This window comes from Seriola aureovittata, chromosome 18, assembly GCF_021018895.1.
Source record: "Seriola aureovittata isolate HTS-2021-v1 ecotype China chromosome 18, ASM2101889v1, whole genome shotgun sequence".
Taxonomy (NCBI): domain Eukaryota; kingdom Metazoa; phylum Chordata; class Actinopteri; order Carangiformes; family Carangidae; genus Seriola; species Seriola aureovittata.
This window is the reverse complement of record NC_079381.1, coordinates 21445683-21461409: the sequence shown is the minus strand read 5'-3', so window position 1 is coordinate 21461409 and position 15727 is coordinate 21445683. Positions and strand designations below refer to the sequence as shown.

The 15727-nt window shown below is 44.6% G+C and overlaps 1 protein-coding gene across 1 annotated transcript in view; it reads right to left on the bottom strand.

The window, feature by feature from the left end:
* Positions 1 to 7747: 7747 nt before the first annotated feature.
* ap3b1a (adaptor related protein complex 3 subunit beta 1a) overlaps positions 7748 to 15727 on the bottom strand; it is a 71227-nt gene continuing 63247 nt past the window's right edge. Inside the window, exon 28 of the transcript XR_008830308.1 lies at positions 7748 to 8171. The gene's annotated coding sequence lies outside the window, so the exon portion shown is untranslated. The remainder of the gene's footprint in view (positions 8172 to 15727) is intronic.

Below are 15727 nucleotides of genomic sequence, written 5' to 3'. Positions count from 1 at the left end.
GGCGAGCAAATCCAAAGCCAATCCCTGATTTGAAAAACAATACTCATTGAAAATAATGGGCAATCTCTGCAACTGATGAATTAAATTTCGATTCATTTCCTAAATGGGCTTGGTAGAGATAGAAATGATCCCAACCAATAATATGCATACACATATTACCCTCTGAGGCCAACACACACACGGCCGCTCTTGCACACACACACACACACACACACACACACGCAGAGCATATACACACAACCATCCTCCTCTCAGCATGGCCTGTGCGAAGCTTCCCAGACTAAATTACAAATGTTTCAGTGGATTGGAGTTGCAGGACATAATGAAGCAGTGCGGCACGCTGAGAGGTAATTACCCAGCAGCACTCCTGCCGCTCGGCAGCCCTGCGAGGTGAGAGAGAAGATGAATAGCCAAAGTACAAAACCACTGACCCCTCAAAAGTTTCATTTACCATCTCCCCCTTCTATCTCCCCCCCCCCCCCCCCCCCCGGTTTTGGGAAGCTTGGAAGAGGTAATCATCTAGGGACAGTTTTGGTAGGTTGATGAATGGTGTGTGTGGCTTTGGTGCTCGTACACACACGCACACCTATTTATCTGCTCCGGCCTAAACCCAGCCGAGCAGGGCTGGAGACGTGGAGCATGCTGAGCCTTATTGAGTCACCAGGGCTAGTTGAGTGGAGAGACAGGCCAGGGGGAGGAAGAGGGGGGAGGAGGAGGAGGAGGAGGAGGAGGGACGGAGCGATGGAAGGAGGACAGACCGCCTGGCTGGGAGACGTGGAGCCGATCAATTTTCCCCTCCAGCCTATCAGTCATGTCCTCTCACTCTGTCCGTTTCTGCTGATGACACACTTTCTCTGCCCATCGGCCCATTTCCAGGCCAAGAGCGGAAAAAGAAAGTCTAAGTGTGTGTGTGTTTGTCTTGAACGTGCATGTTTGTGTGTGTGTCAGAGACGGAGAGAGAGAGGAGAGAGAGGGAGAGAGGGAGAGAGCACACCTGGGGTGGGGTGGGGTGGGGGGGTTGTCCGAGGGGATCAGTGTTGAAGACGGCGGGGGCCGGCTTCTGTCAAAGTTTCCTCTCCAAGGGGGCGAGCGAGGACTGAGGAGCAGGGAGGGGAGAGCGGAGCGGAGCGGAGGCCCCTCAGGTGAGCTCGACTCAGCCTCCTCTCCCAGGCGTGCCGGCGAAGGTGGCAGGATCCAAAGCCTTGTCAATGCATAATGCATTAGAGGCCTCCTTCTACTGACAGCCCCCTCTGCCGCCTTCCACTCCAGCAGCCTGCCCGCTAATCAAAAACGACACCTCCGAATGTCCAGACATACTCACACGCGCACGCTCGCACACCCAAACAGACACACACACACACACACACACACACACACACACACACACACACACGAGCGGGCAGAAATTTACTAATCAAAAAGTGTATTTCCTAGAGGCTGACTCCCAAGAGAAATCCAGCTGGAAGAAATTGGAATAATTTATTAGCTTACAAGTTTTCGTTGACAGTTAGCCCGAGGCTATTTATCTCAGTAATAGAGAACGTCTCCAATGTGGCAAAATTGACCAAATCAAACAGCTTTGATCAGAAAATGAATCTGGCAAGGCTGTCTGTCTCTGGGTGTCCCACGAGGCGAGCGGGAAACAAACAAAAACTGAGAGACAGAGAGTGAGACTGGGAGAGAAAGAGAGAGATTATTTAACAAGTGACCAGGAGAGGAGGAGGAGGAGGAGGAAAAGAGTGAAGGATAAGCTCACATTGCAAGTGAAATCTCTCACTATAAATTATTATTAATTCAACAACAGAGGGCCGGCGATATCTAAAGCTGAGGATATTGCTGGATAAATAATGTGACAACGATCAACATCAAAGCAATTTGTAGAGTTTACAGTCTCTCTTCATTGAGTTTCAGATGGTAAAAATTGTCCCGCTTTTTCATATTACAGCAACACAATCACTAATTCACTTTGTCAGCTGCAAAAAAAAAACAACAACAATGAAATGGAGAAAAAAAACAAAAAAAAACAAAGACAAGAGTCTGACAGAAAAAACACTGTAACCCGCCGCTGCACGAGACACAAGCTGGAAATATTTCAATCCAGTTACAACATAACAATCTGCAACTCTCTCGTCCACTGTAGCACAATTCCCATCTGCAATCTCTGCGCTCCTGAAGGGATTTGAAGACACTTCTAAGCCAAATCTATTTCCACTCCTACACACAGTGTATCTCTGTCACTCCGTCTCAGTGACAAAGACACTGAGGCGAGCTGTAAAACATGCTTTTGACATGATCCCCAGACATGCCTCTCACAGTGAGGGACACATTCATTTGTCGAGGAGACTGACAAGACAGTTCAAAGGGTCGTCAGGCTGACACCGAAAAGGGGGACAGTAAACACACCACAACCGTCTCAATTAGCAGGCGGGGCCTTTGATTCACAGGCGTCACGCGGAGATCCCGGAGATAGGTCTCATTATGTTAAACGCATGTCAATCACACGCGCCTCAGGCCAACAAAGTGAAGGAGGCGGCGGTGGAGGTGGTTGTAGAAAACCACGGCCTGATGTGTGGCGTTTAGAAGAAAAAGAAAAAGAAAAGAAAGAAAGATGAATTACATATTTGTAGTTGTTTGAAAAGATCAAATAAGTTCCACTCAAGCAGAATAGAAAACTCAACTCGGGTTTTTTTTTTGTCTTTTGACCTCGCAGCCGAGCGGAGAAGTTTACAGAACAACAACAAATTCTTTCCATAAGTGGAAAGCCGCACGGCAAAGAAACAATGATTGGATCACAGTGGGAAATTTCTCCATAGACTGGCATTAGCATTGACCCCCATCCTCACCCCCCCCCCCCCTCCACCTGTTCTGCTCCACACCTCCTCCCTCTCCTCGTCTTCTCCAATCTATCCGCCTAATGAATTTTTACCTGGCACAGACTGTTTTAAACTCCATTTGGACTTGTGCCTACAATTACCTCCTCAGAGTCTCCAAAGTAACTGCGCACAGCCTAATTAGTATGCATTATCAATTAACAAACTTAATAGCTGGCAGATTGATTGGATCCTCGGTAGAAGGGGGCAGAGCTGAAGCGAGACACAAAATGAAAAATCATCTCCCTCCGCACTTCTCATTTCTCTTGCACACAAATTCATGTATGTAGCTTACAGTTTGTGTGGTGGGCGTGCGATTTAAGATGGAGGCAGTTACAGTTGTGCATGTGAACACAGGGTGTTTTACAACTGGACTTTTATGCATCATGAAATGTCAAAAATATATTATATAGTATATTTATATATAAAAACACAGCAGTGGAAGAAGGATTCAGATCCTTCGGTGGAGTAGAAGCAGCATTACCACAATTTAAAAATACTCCACTATAAGTAAATGATGTGCATTCAAAATGTTAAATAAATCAAAGCATTAGAAGAATTATCAGTAAAAATGTTCTATGTCATAATATTTGATTACTATTATATTATTATCATGTGTAAGCAGCATTTGAATGTTATCACTAGTTTTTATTTTTACTACTTTAGACCATTAGGAACTTTAATATGATTTAGTATAAGTATATAAAATCTAATGACTATTGCTGTAAATGTTGTGAGTTTAATATTTGACTCTGTAGTGTAACGTGCTGCAGTGAATGTGCTTCAAACTGTACAAGTACAGTAGTTGAGTTACTTTCCACCTCTGTCAAATAGATTTTACTTATAGGTCAAATAACTGTAGTAAAATGAATTATTACACCTGAAAATATATTTTTCATTTGTTACTTCAGCATAAAAGAGCAATACTGCAGTCCTGCATTGAAAAGTACTTAAGTATTAGTAGCATAAAGTACTCAAAAGTAAAAGTACTAACAATGCAGAATGGGTATACAGTATATTATTATTATTATTACTGATGCATGAATGTGTAATAGTATTTTACTGTTGTAGTGGGACTGTCAGGTAGTTTAAAGGTCATCATAGGTCAATGTGTAAAATAAATCTTTAAGTATCTAGTAGTACTGCTGTCAGGTAACTGTGGTAAAGTACAAAGCTTTACTCTGAAACGTAGTGCAGCAGCATTAAAAATGAAAATACTCAAATACATTACAAGGCCCTAAAAGTTACACTTAAGCTCAGTGGTTGATCCTGCATTAAAGAGTTCATCTAAGTCAAATCTCTCAGTATATTAATGGCTAAGTGTATTTAAAGTACAAGTACAAGTACAAGTACTCTGAGGCTGAAAAGGTTTCATAGGTTATATGAGTGGATTATCTTTACTGATGCATTCATGTGCAGGTTGCATTGAACTGTTGGTGGAGGAGGAAGTCATTTCATCTGTATCTTAGTGACATTATCCGTCATCAGCTTTATCTCATCTGTCCTTGAGGAGACGCTGAAGACGAAGAAGACTTCCAGTAATTCAGCATTAGGAGCTTTATGAGGAAGAGAGAGATAGAAAGAGAGAGAGAGAGAAAGGGAGAAAGAAAGAGGCGGCGTTGGTGAAAAATGAAAAACAAGAACGTGCCTCCCGGGAGACGTAAGTGGCAGCCGTGGAAGACACGTTTAGGCGAAAGATACCAATTTGTCAGGGAGATGAAAATGATCGTTAAAGCAAACATTCATTTCCTGGACACTGACGTCGCCGTTAAATTGTGCTGTCTGACATAAAAGTCGCTGAATGGATAGGAATGTCTGCATTTTTCACTCTTCTCTTAATTGCTGCCACCTGTTCCCTCCCACCACCACCCCCTTTTACAATCACTCAGAGGCGGGAAAACAGATCACCTGCTGGGTTTTCTTGCTGCTATTGGCTCCTGCTGCAAAGCCTGAAAGCCCAGCTCACATCCAGCAACACTGTTATGTTAAAAAAAAAAAGTCTTCATTTGCTCTTGTTATGTTGAGCTGCCCTCCTCTTCCTCAGAGTTACACTCCTTAACTTCAGCGCAGCCACTTAACGACACTCCTCCAGTCCAGACTGTTTAACTGCGGTGTGTGTTAGGAGGGGAAAATAATCCACTTTAATATCGCTCTTTACCCACAGCGCTAATGCCTGAATAACACTCATAAACGCATTACCAAAACATGTTTGACAGAGTCGTTTTAGATGCAAATTGGCCGATACGTCCTGAGCCTTGAGTGCGCTGTCCGTGCTCCTAAAAATTAATGCTGCATTGATTCTCCACATGCGTGTTGTAATGAATCCACCACGTTTTCACCTGATTCAAACGCCGTGATTAGAGAAACTTGCTTATTTACATAAATATCAATAAGAAGACATTATGACAATTACCCGCCCTATTGGCCACAAACTTTATATGCTCGAAAATATACTTTATTTTCATTAAGAGGCATGAAATGCAGTCATTAGTGCATTAATTAAGGCCACTATAAACAATTATGTGGGTTAGTTTTTCAGTTATCCTGTAATGGATCATTGTTGTGATAGAATCAACACTGCACTGGGACTAATTTCTACACAATGCCACTTAGGACAGTACAAAGGGCGGGAATTCCTGCTGCAAGAAAATGAACAAATACAATAATGTTTGCTCTTTTACGTTGAGGGGTGGGCTGGGGGGTGCGGGGGGGGGGGGGGGTGGTCTGTGCTAGAAATGGCTTCTCAGCACATCAGCACTGAGGTCCAGGGGATGAAAAAAAAAACAATCCATTACCTGGTGCAAACACCGGTTGTCCAGAGAGTTCATGGCGCCGCGACACAGCGGCAGAAATGTGCTGTAAATGCGGGGAAGCAGCGAAATTGAGGAGTCACATACAATGAGCGTCACCACCTCAACGAGGGGGGGTGGGGGGACAGTGGCCTGAGGGTGGAGGTTGGGGGGGGGGGGGGGGGGGGGGGGGGGGGCAGATGCAGCAGCACTTCCTGAAACACTGCAACTTTGAAGAAATAGGAGAAAGTTATCTTTCCCTAAACATGAAACTCCACAGCGATGTTGACATTTGAAATAAAGTGAGTAGAAAGACACACACACACACACACACACACACACACACACACACACACACACACACACAGGAGCTAGGTATCACTTGTTTAGTTGACGGCATTAGGACTGAAACGAAGGTTGAATAATCAAATGACAGGAAATGAATCTGCCACTATTCTTACTCTCTGACTGCAGCGTCACAAACACGAGGATTTGCTGCTTTTTGCTGTAATTAATGTTCAGAAAGTGAATATCTCGCTCAGACACAGAATAAGATATGAGACGTCACCCTGGACACTGGTTTTACTTAAGTGAAACATCTGGATACTTTTTTTGTATGAGAAAGACAAACAAACACCTAAATATGAGACGAGAAGAAGCTGTTCTGTCAGAGATGTGACATTACTGTATAAAAAAAACACAGATTTCAATGTTAATTAATGGTTTAATCTGCACATCTCTGTTTGCTGAATCATTTGGTGATGAAAAATGAACTGAAGAAATGGCTTTTAAAATATTAGTCAGTGTCATTTTACTTCCTGTTGAATTGTTGGATTGTTACTAGAGATGCACTGATGTGTAGGAGCCTCGTTTTAACGTGTATGTTACTGAAGGTGTTTCATGAGCTCATCATGTAAAAACTTTAACCGACGTGATTTAAACAGAAACTACAGTTCTGTGTGTAAAATCTTTCATTTGTAAAATAAAGTTTTACCCCCCCCCCCCCCCCCCCCCCCCCCCCCCCCGCAGCATCACTGCCAGGTCCCCGCGGTGCACACATTGTGTACAGGCTAGAGACCAATCAAGGAGGAGGCCCCACAGGTCCCTGTCCGGTTTAGCTTTTAAATTGTGTCTAATCGACTGAGAGCACGTTTAAAAGGCGCGAATGAATGACTTATCACTAGTCCTGATTCGATTTGTAGAGCTAAATGAACATTTGAGGGTTTTTCAAATGGCTGAAAAGGCTCTTTAGCACCGAGCAGGTGCGGCGGTTTCTGCTGCTGCCGAAAACCTCCAAGATAAACTGAGGAAACCACAGAATCAGAGGCGGGATTTTTTTTTTACTGCACGAAGCGCGCGTGTCAGAGAGAGAATACAAGGGCACGAGGGCTGTGAGAGCCTCCTTCATCCACACTTTTTGTTTTTTCTTTCTCTCTCTCTCTCTCTCTCTTTTTTTTTTTTTTTTATTCCACTGATGTATATTTCGTTGTCCGCCGGCTTAATTTTGATTTATAGTCCGTCCATAAATTAGAAAAATATGTTTTAGAATTCCATCCCGCGGAAAAAGCGGCCCGTGATGTCAGGGGATTGGGTGATATTTAAGATGTCAGAAATACATATTGGATTAGTGCGCTTTGTTCCCCCGCAACAGCAGGTGTTTAATCATAGCTGATGGCTGGAGCGAAATGCGTTGGGACAGGCCAGGCACCAAAAAACTGGAGCTGCGTTCCCATTGCGATAAATCATACGGCCCAATGTTGTTACATTCACACTCAGATGCCCTCCCTCCCTCTCTCTCCCTCTCTCTCTCTCTCACACACACACACACACACACACACACCACACACACACACACACACACACACACAGGTAGCCTACGTCACGTGCTGGCCATGCGCACCTCACACCTTTTGCACCTGCGGGTTAAAGCAGTTGATCAGCGGTGTAATTGAAGCAATAGTCTATTATCTGAGCCTGATGCGGTGACAGTAACACAATTACGCACTAATATTAATTTAGGAGCTTGATTCTTTGGCCTAATCGGGATTTACACAACAACACCCTGCTGTGTAACCTGCTGTGTCCCCCCCCCCCTCTTCTTCTTCTTCTTCTTCTTCTTCCGGCGCTGACAGGTGAGGTGTGTCGTGTTAGCGCGGGTGATCAGGGGAGGACAAACCGAACCACAGGCCTCTTTAAAGCTGATATGAATCTAAATGACAGAAATGAAAGTTATCCATCATGTTAAAGTTCCAAGAACAAACAACCGTTCGCGCCTTTTCCGGAAGTGTAATAGATTTTTCTTTTTTTTGTTGTTGTTGTTGACATTAGTGGTTGTTTTTCTCCCGTCGTGACCATGCAGCCTGCAGGGGGGTCATCTCCCCACCCTCACACCCATCACATCGGTGTCATTATCACCATCTCTGAAGCGATTACTGCGCCCCTGTATGACTTGCAGCCGCGTGCATGCTCTCTCCCCGGGATGGATGAGAGGTGGTGGGGAGCCCGTGGAAAGCTGCAGGGAGGGAGAGAGAGAGAGAGGGAGAGAGAGGGAGAGAGAGAGGGGGGAGACGACGTTCAGGAGAGCAAACATTTTCAAGGTCACCCGGTGAACTGGAACCGGGGGGGGGGGGGGGGGGGGGCGAGATGCATGGAGAAAATAGTGCGTTTTGACACCAGCGCGCCGTTTGATTAAAAGGCAAAGTAATGGGTTTAAACACACGCACCCAGAATGCCGCCAGACTGTGTTGGCTTTTTTCTCCGCAAATTACTTAACGGTGCAGTGATGGAAATAAGGTTGTAATGTTTGGTAATGGAAAAGAAAGCCTATATATTCTTTTTTTTTCTGCTCTTCTTGTTTTCTGACATACACAAAATAAATTGCCCGGGCTAATAACCATGGGCGCGTGGGATTTTTTCTTTCTTTCTTTCTGTGTGGGAATTGGAGCGCGTTTCTTTTCTTTTCTTTTTCTTTTTTTTTCTTTTTTACATTCGTTACCATGAACAGTGTAATGGTGAAAATGATGAAACATCAGTCTTGTAATGTAACATTAACAGATGCGACTAGTGAGGACAAATCACTGCTGTGCACTTGGAAGAGGAATCAAAGAAAAGTAGAATAAAGAGAAGAAGAATGTGAAGCTTGTGTTGCAGGGTGGGGGTGTGGGTGTGGGGGGGGGGGGGCTTTAAACGCCTCATAGTGGGAGCAAGGGGGGAAGGAACCTGCAGAGCAGAACAAAGAGGATTGCAAAACACACAGTGGAAGATGATTTAATGCTGGCTGCGTGGGGAAAACAACCTCAAGCATATTAGCTTCCAGAGAAAAGTGCTAATCATGCATGCTGCCGGAGGGGATACCGGCCGGATCACAGCTAAATATAGACTTTATTGAACATGGAAATTCAATAATCAAAGCACCTTGAGGAAAAAAGGGGAGTAGAAATCCAGGGGGTGGTGGGGAGGTGGGGGGGGGGGGGCGCTCCGAGGCCTCTGCGTCTGTCCCTCTGTCTGTCTGTGTGAGTGGCTGCTCTGTTTATCCTGGAACCACCTCTTCAATGAGTCTCTTAATTCCTCTCTAATTCCGCGTGTCAGGGCCGCGTGTCCCCGCTGTCCCGCCCAGTGGCCCTTTGTCGCCCCGCTCTCAGCTCTCCCCAGCATTACTCAGCTCAATGACACACGGCAAATTGCATTTAATAAATTAGCTTAATGGATTCGACGATCGGTTAGCGGGCACAGTGTTTCCTCTGGTTAAGCAAAACATTTATATCCCACAACCTATCTCTCTCTCTCTCTCTCTCTCTCTCTCTCTCTCTCTCTCTCTCTCTCTCACGCACAGATTAACGCGCACATCTCTGCAGGAACATGAACGCGTGCGTAATGAGGCCACCGAGCCCGTGCGCAGTCATTTTGCTTTTTGCTGATCTGATTGCTGAGTTCAGATAACACAACGACTGTCTCGTGCTCAGTGTCAGTGTAAGTGCGTGTGCGTGCGTGCGTGCGTGTGTGTGTGTGTGTGGCGGGAAAGGTGTCAGTTCCCCTGCGTCATCTAAACCATGTGCGTAAAGGTGATCCCAAAACATTTTAGCCTATAAATCACCATCATCATCATCATCATCATCAGCAGCAGCAGCAGCAGCAGCAGCAGCAGCAGGAGCATCACCCTCCTCTCTGACTGCACGCGGTTAAATGTCATGACATCCCTCTCCCTCCTCTCCCCTCCCTCTCCCTTCCCGCCACAACAATCCTTTATGGCCTCTGCATGTTTGGTTGCGCAAAACAATCTCATCGGACATTATTGATGTTACAGATGTTATAGTAATCAAATTATCGGCCTGTGAAGGGCCCCGCTGTCACCGCGCCCTGTGATGAATTATAGCAAAGGTCACAGCCTGCCGGAGCTTTATGGAGGGTTTGTACGGTAACGCTCAGGTGAGCGCCTCCAGGGCCGGCCGGCCTGGCGGGGCGGGCGGTGCCTCACACGCACACACGCACGCACGCACGCAGGCACATACATGCACATGCACACACACACACACACACACATATTCGTTCAGGTTAAGGGGTTCTTGCGCCTCTAGGGAGGAGGGGTCACTTTTTTTCCACAACACAACTTTACCTTTTGCATTTACAGGTAATGGGAGCTTAACTTCCCATGAGCCTCTGGTGCTCGGAGAGAAAAATAGTCCAGTGGGTTGAAATTTAAAGCTGAAGTCTATATTATTTTTCCTTATTGTCAACAGTGAACCATGAAAAGAGCAAAACCAACAGCGAGTTGATCCGAACACGTGTTGTCTGTGTATGTTCCTCTGGGCCATAGAGCTCCACTGTTTGTTTGTTTGTTTGTTGTTTTCTTTTTTAAAGATGATTATTATTGAAGCAAACAAATCGATTTCCATTAACAAGTTCACAAAAGAAACTAGAGTTACTGCCTCATGGTTGAACGCCTCCTCCAAAACACTGATCTCCAGATATTGCGTTCACGAGGCGACAAGCCAAGACAAAGTACAATAAAAGTGAAACAGGACAAAACAAAACAGAAAGAAATGGAAAAACAGGTAGATTCAGGGTCAGGAATAGAGTCCATGACACGAGGAACAAGTGAGGTCCAGGAGGGCCTGAGACAAGTTTGTGAAGTTGACCTTGACTTTTGACCTTTGACAACCAAAGTCTAATCAGTTCATCCTCGAGTCCAAGAGAATGTTTGCGCCAAATTTGAAGGGATTCCCTCGAGGGGTTCTTGAAATATCGCGTTCACGAGGCCGAAATCATGTTTTTGTGGGGTTCACCATGATCTTGACCTTTGACCTTTAGCCACCAAAATTTAATCAGTTCATCCTTGAGTCCAAGTGAACGTTAGCGCCAAATTTGAAGAAGTGCAGTCAAGGTGTTACTGAGATATCGTGTCCACAAGAATGGAACGGACGGTGTGGCCTCCAGCTCTGACTGTCAGGATCCGATCGGGTCTGATGAGATTTTGTTTTTGAAGACGTCCGAGGTTATTCCAGCAACTGGGTGTTCTTCCATTAGCATTAACATTAGCACGCTATCGTTCACTGTCAGTCAATCACGTCATCCAGCTGCTGGAAACTCACTACAGAACTGAGTTTGTTAAAAACCACAGTTCCCAGTTCTTTGACAGGAAGTGACACATTTTGACCTGCAAAATCTTAGTTTGAGGATTTTCCCGGGGTTTGTTGACAAGACAAATACAGACCAACGTCAGCCGTGTGGTTTTTGATCTGATTATTGATATGTATGTCTTTTCGAATGTGAAGATTTGCTTCTTCTCTTTGTGTTTTGGACCAGAGGTTGAAGAACTAGCGAGTTGAAGATGTCACCTGATGTTCTGGGTCAACGATGACGAGATTTAGAAAATATATTCTGACATTTTATTCTCTAAAACAGTTTGATACTGAGTCTTTACAGGCTCCATGTGAGGGAATCTCAGTCTTGCATCAGTGTTGTACACGGTAAACAGATGATTTCTACGCCATGTGATCGGAGGAATGATGCGAAGGCGATGATGAAGGAGCCGTAAGAGAGGCCGATAGATGACTGATGCCAAAACTACGACCACAACAACCTCAACGCGAAGCTGCTGGTGTTGAGGACGTCGGCTTCTCTGTGAAACATTTGACCAAAACATCTATTTCATTTCAAGGCCCTTGTTAAATCACAAGTACCTGCCTGCACATCACCTGTCGTCCCATTAACCACACCCACCCACCTGTCTGCAAAAGCCCTCTCCCTCCAAACCAGGAGAACAAGGACAACCGGGAACCAGTGAGTTGGACTTGTAGTGTGAACTTAGATTCCCGTGTTTGACACCTGGAAGTGAAGAGATAGTGGACGCTTGAATAAAGTAAGTTTAACATCAGCTTCATTTACTTTAGTTCATTATTGTTTGTGCTGAAATTTTAAATTGATAAAAAAATGTTATTTTAATCTCATGAACAGAAAAATCATCCATCCATTCATCATTTAAACCGTTGACCTCAGCAGTTACTGGATCATCAACACACACAAATCCTCCTTTCTTTCTTTTAATTTGTTTATTTCTCAGTTTCTTTTCAGTTTGTTTGTTTCAATCAGGTTTAATTTTGGTCGGTCAACATCTGACGGTTATCACCTTTTCATTGATCACGTTATCCCTGTTTCCATATGAATCCAGTTTGTCAATAAGCCTGACATTAGGTCTGAGTTTGAGTTGACTTCACCTGCTCTAAGGTTTGATCTAACGCAGAGGACACGTTTCCTCATGGGGTGTAAACTGAGAAATGATTGTCAGACATGTCGAATAAAGGGGAAAATTTTTAGTCATTTTTATCAGATGTTTCTGGAGAGTTTGTGTCGCCTGGTTCAGTCAAACAACTTCGGTTTGTGACCAAGAATCTTTAATAATCAATAATATTCAATGGCCACATCTGTACAGCAATCATCACTCTAAGCCCTGTTGTGTCCCTGCGGCTAACTCTCCTCTCAGTGCCTCATGAGTCATTTCTATACTTTTATACAGTTTAAAAACTTTGTGTGTTTTTCTTTTAAATATTTAAATAATGTATTTTCCAGTTTCACATTGACTTTTGGGCTTAAAGATTGTGATCGATTGCTGAGCTGCTGGAAACAGTTGACTTATAGGATGCAACCAGTGATTATATGACATTATAATAAAATAAATTTTGCATTTTCAGAAAGAAAACTACCTTTAAAAACCCATCAGTTTGATACTGTGATAGGTGACGTGTTTATTCCCTACAGACTTGTATTATTTGGAAATACATGGGTGACATATGAGGGTGTCCATCATAAGGAAAAACCAGCACCCATGACTTATGTACTGACCCTAAAACATGTGATACTGCATAAAGAGTCAGACCCGCATCAGCATTACTCCATTATACATGCAAATACATCCAAGAAATAACCGGCGCTTTGTTTGATTTAAAAGCGCGTGAGTTTTCTTCAGATTCATGGTCTTTACAGAAGCGGGAAAGTGAGTGTGGCTGGTGTGGAGGGAAGCTTCGCTGTCAGTCCAGGCCACATTAATCCAGACGCAATTAGGTGTCAGCGCGCTGCTGTTCTCAGTTTGATGATAGCCTTGAGGCTGAGCGCGGCGGAGAGAGAGCCCTAATCAGGAGAGTAAACTCCGCTATATTTCAATTTGGGAGGGCGCTCTTCCGCTCCGGGGGGCTGTGGCACCGGTGATAAATAAAACGCCCATTTACTCCCCCTGTTCGCCTACCACACACATCCAAACTGCACTCGCCACCAGGCCCCTAATCATAGCCCGCATTTGGACGGTGAACATAAATCACACAATTGGAAGCGCCATGATTAGAGATGCCAAACTCAAACAAATGCAGCGTGTAACCTTGTCAGCCCGCGCGAGCTGATACCAAATCATCTCCAATGAGAAATGAAACTAAATGGAACAAGTGACACTTCTCCAAATATTCTATTCTTTATCATTTTATATTTAAAAACAGAGCGCGCGCGCACGCCCTCACAAAACGCTTCATTTGGGGCCAAAACTCAAACAACCCGCGGATCACAGCAGTAATCTTAACCTAACAAGATTACCTCCTCCTCTCCGTGTAATCCCACAGTATTATGACACATCTGTTATTAACCACTGTGACAAAAAGGTGGCTGCACAAGTGGACCAGGCCTTCAGCTCCTTTCAAATGTTAACCAGCATGTTCCCGGGGCCGGTTAAAGTGTTAATTGGCTGATTGAGTCCATTTATCTAATCCCCGGGTCTCACCGCTGCCCTCAAACCCTCAGCACCGCCAGTGGATTTGGGTGAAGTGCTGCACACGATCTCTATTCAAATATTTCCATATGACAACTGCTCACAGACCACTCCAATTAAAGGCCAGTCACTTTCCATTTGAGCTGCCTCAGAAGAGCCGCCGTGTGCGTGGCGCAAACAAAAGGATCTTTCCAAAGCATTTAACTCCCCAAAAGTGACTCGGGAGGATCCGCCCCCCTCAGAGGCCATCTCAGGGGATTAGATGCTGGATTTAGGAGGAGAATTGGGGTTGCAACACTGCCCCCCCCCCCCCACCCCCCGTTTCCTTTCTCTCTCCGCTAAAGAGGGGCCGCCTGCCTGTGCGTGTTCAGCACCGTGGAAATGAGATGCGCATTTAAATCTGAGAACATGGGTCCGCCGCCTGTGGCCATGCGCTGCCAGGAAACCTGCCCGCCCACTCCGCCGGCCTGGAGGTTAATTAAGCGGCCTTCAGAGCTGCGGGGAGAAAGAGAGGGCCGGGTTTGATGCTCTCTACATCTGTGAGTTCTAGCAAATTCATCCACAGCCGCCCCCCCCCCCCCACCTCCCCCCCTGCGCGAAAGGGAGGATTTTTAAATAGCAAATTAGCATTCAGATGAGAGAGCGGTGCATCATGACGCAGCGCAGCAGAGCGGCGCAGGGGAAGAGTTAAAGACTATTGTAACATTTAAAAGTCAGGGGGAGGATACCGATGACTGCTTGTGTCACAGTCTGCACTCAGGGGGTCCCGCTGCGCCCAGAGGTGCTCCATTCACTGACTGATGAGCTTTGGTCTGAGCACAACCAGAAAGGTGCTTTTCTCTGAAGAGACTATAAACACACATCAAGTCTTCAGACCTTAAACTAACAATCAGTCATCACTCATTCATCTGTGGATTATTTTTCCACTGATAGAAACAGGCGCCAGAACATCAGTCCAGCACCTGCAGCTGTTCACTGGTGATGTAACGAGTACCGCACTTAACTACAGGTTTACTTATATCCACTCTGTGCTGTTTTATTTATACTTTTACTGCATTTATCGGACAGCTTGATTTTCAGATGAAAGAACATGATAAACTCATAAAATACAGCACGTTACAGATTGAGCCAGTGGTTCTCAATCCAAAGACCTCGACCCAAAGACGAAAAATCAAACAATGTTCCACCAAAAAGCAAAAATTAGAGAAAAGTGAGTAAATTGAAAACGAATATATGTCTTCTCTCCTCTCCCATGAGTCATCTGACGACCCCTCAGACTTATCTTCTGGCCCTTTGGAGGGGCCCGACCCCTAGACTGGGAACCACTGGACTGAACTGTACATCCTATGTAAAGAGGTTAAAAGCAGCTCCACCTGCAGCAGCTACATCAGGAGAATATGTTTTACTTTGATACTTTATATTTTGCTGATGATACGTTTTATTATTTTTATTATTTGAGCAGGACTTTTTACTTGTAATGGAGTATTTTTACATCGTGATATTGGTACTTTTACACAAGTGAAGGATCTGAGTGCTTATATTAAAATTACAGACATAAACAAAAGCAGCAAAATCCTCACAGCTGAGAAACTGGAACCTGTAATTATTTTGTTTGATAAATGACAAACGATTAATCAATTATAAAAATTAAAGTCTATTAGTTTCCTGCTTGTTTAACGACTGATCATTTAATCCAGTTTCACCTTGTATGTTATTCTGTCCAAAAAGAATCTAAAGTCCATAAACTGTATGTAAATAAAAAAAAGCATTAAATCAGCGTCTGACAGTTGCCATAGAAACGGATCATTAGGTCCACAAAC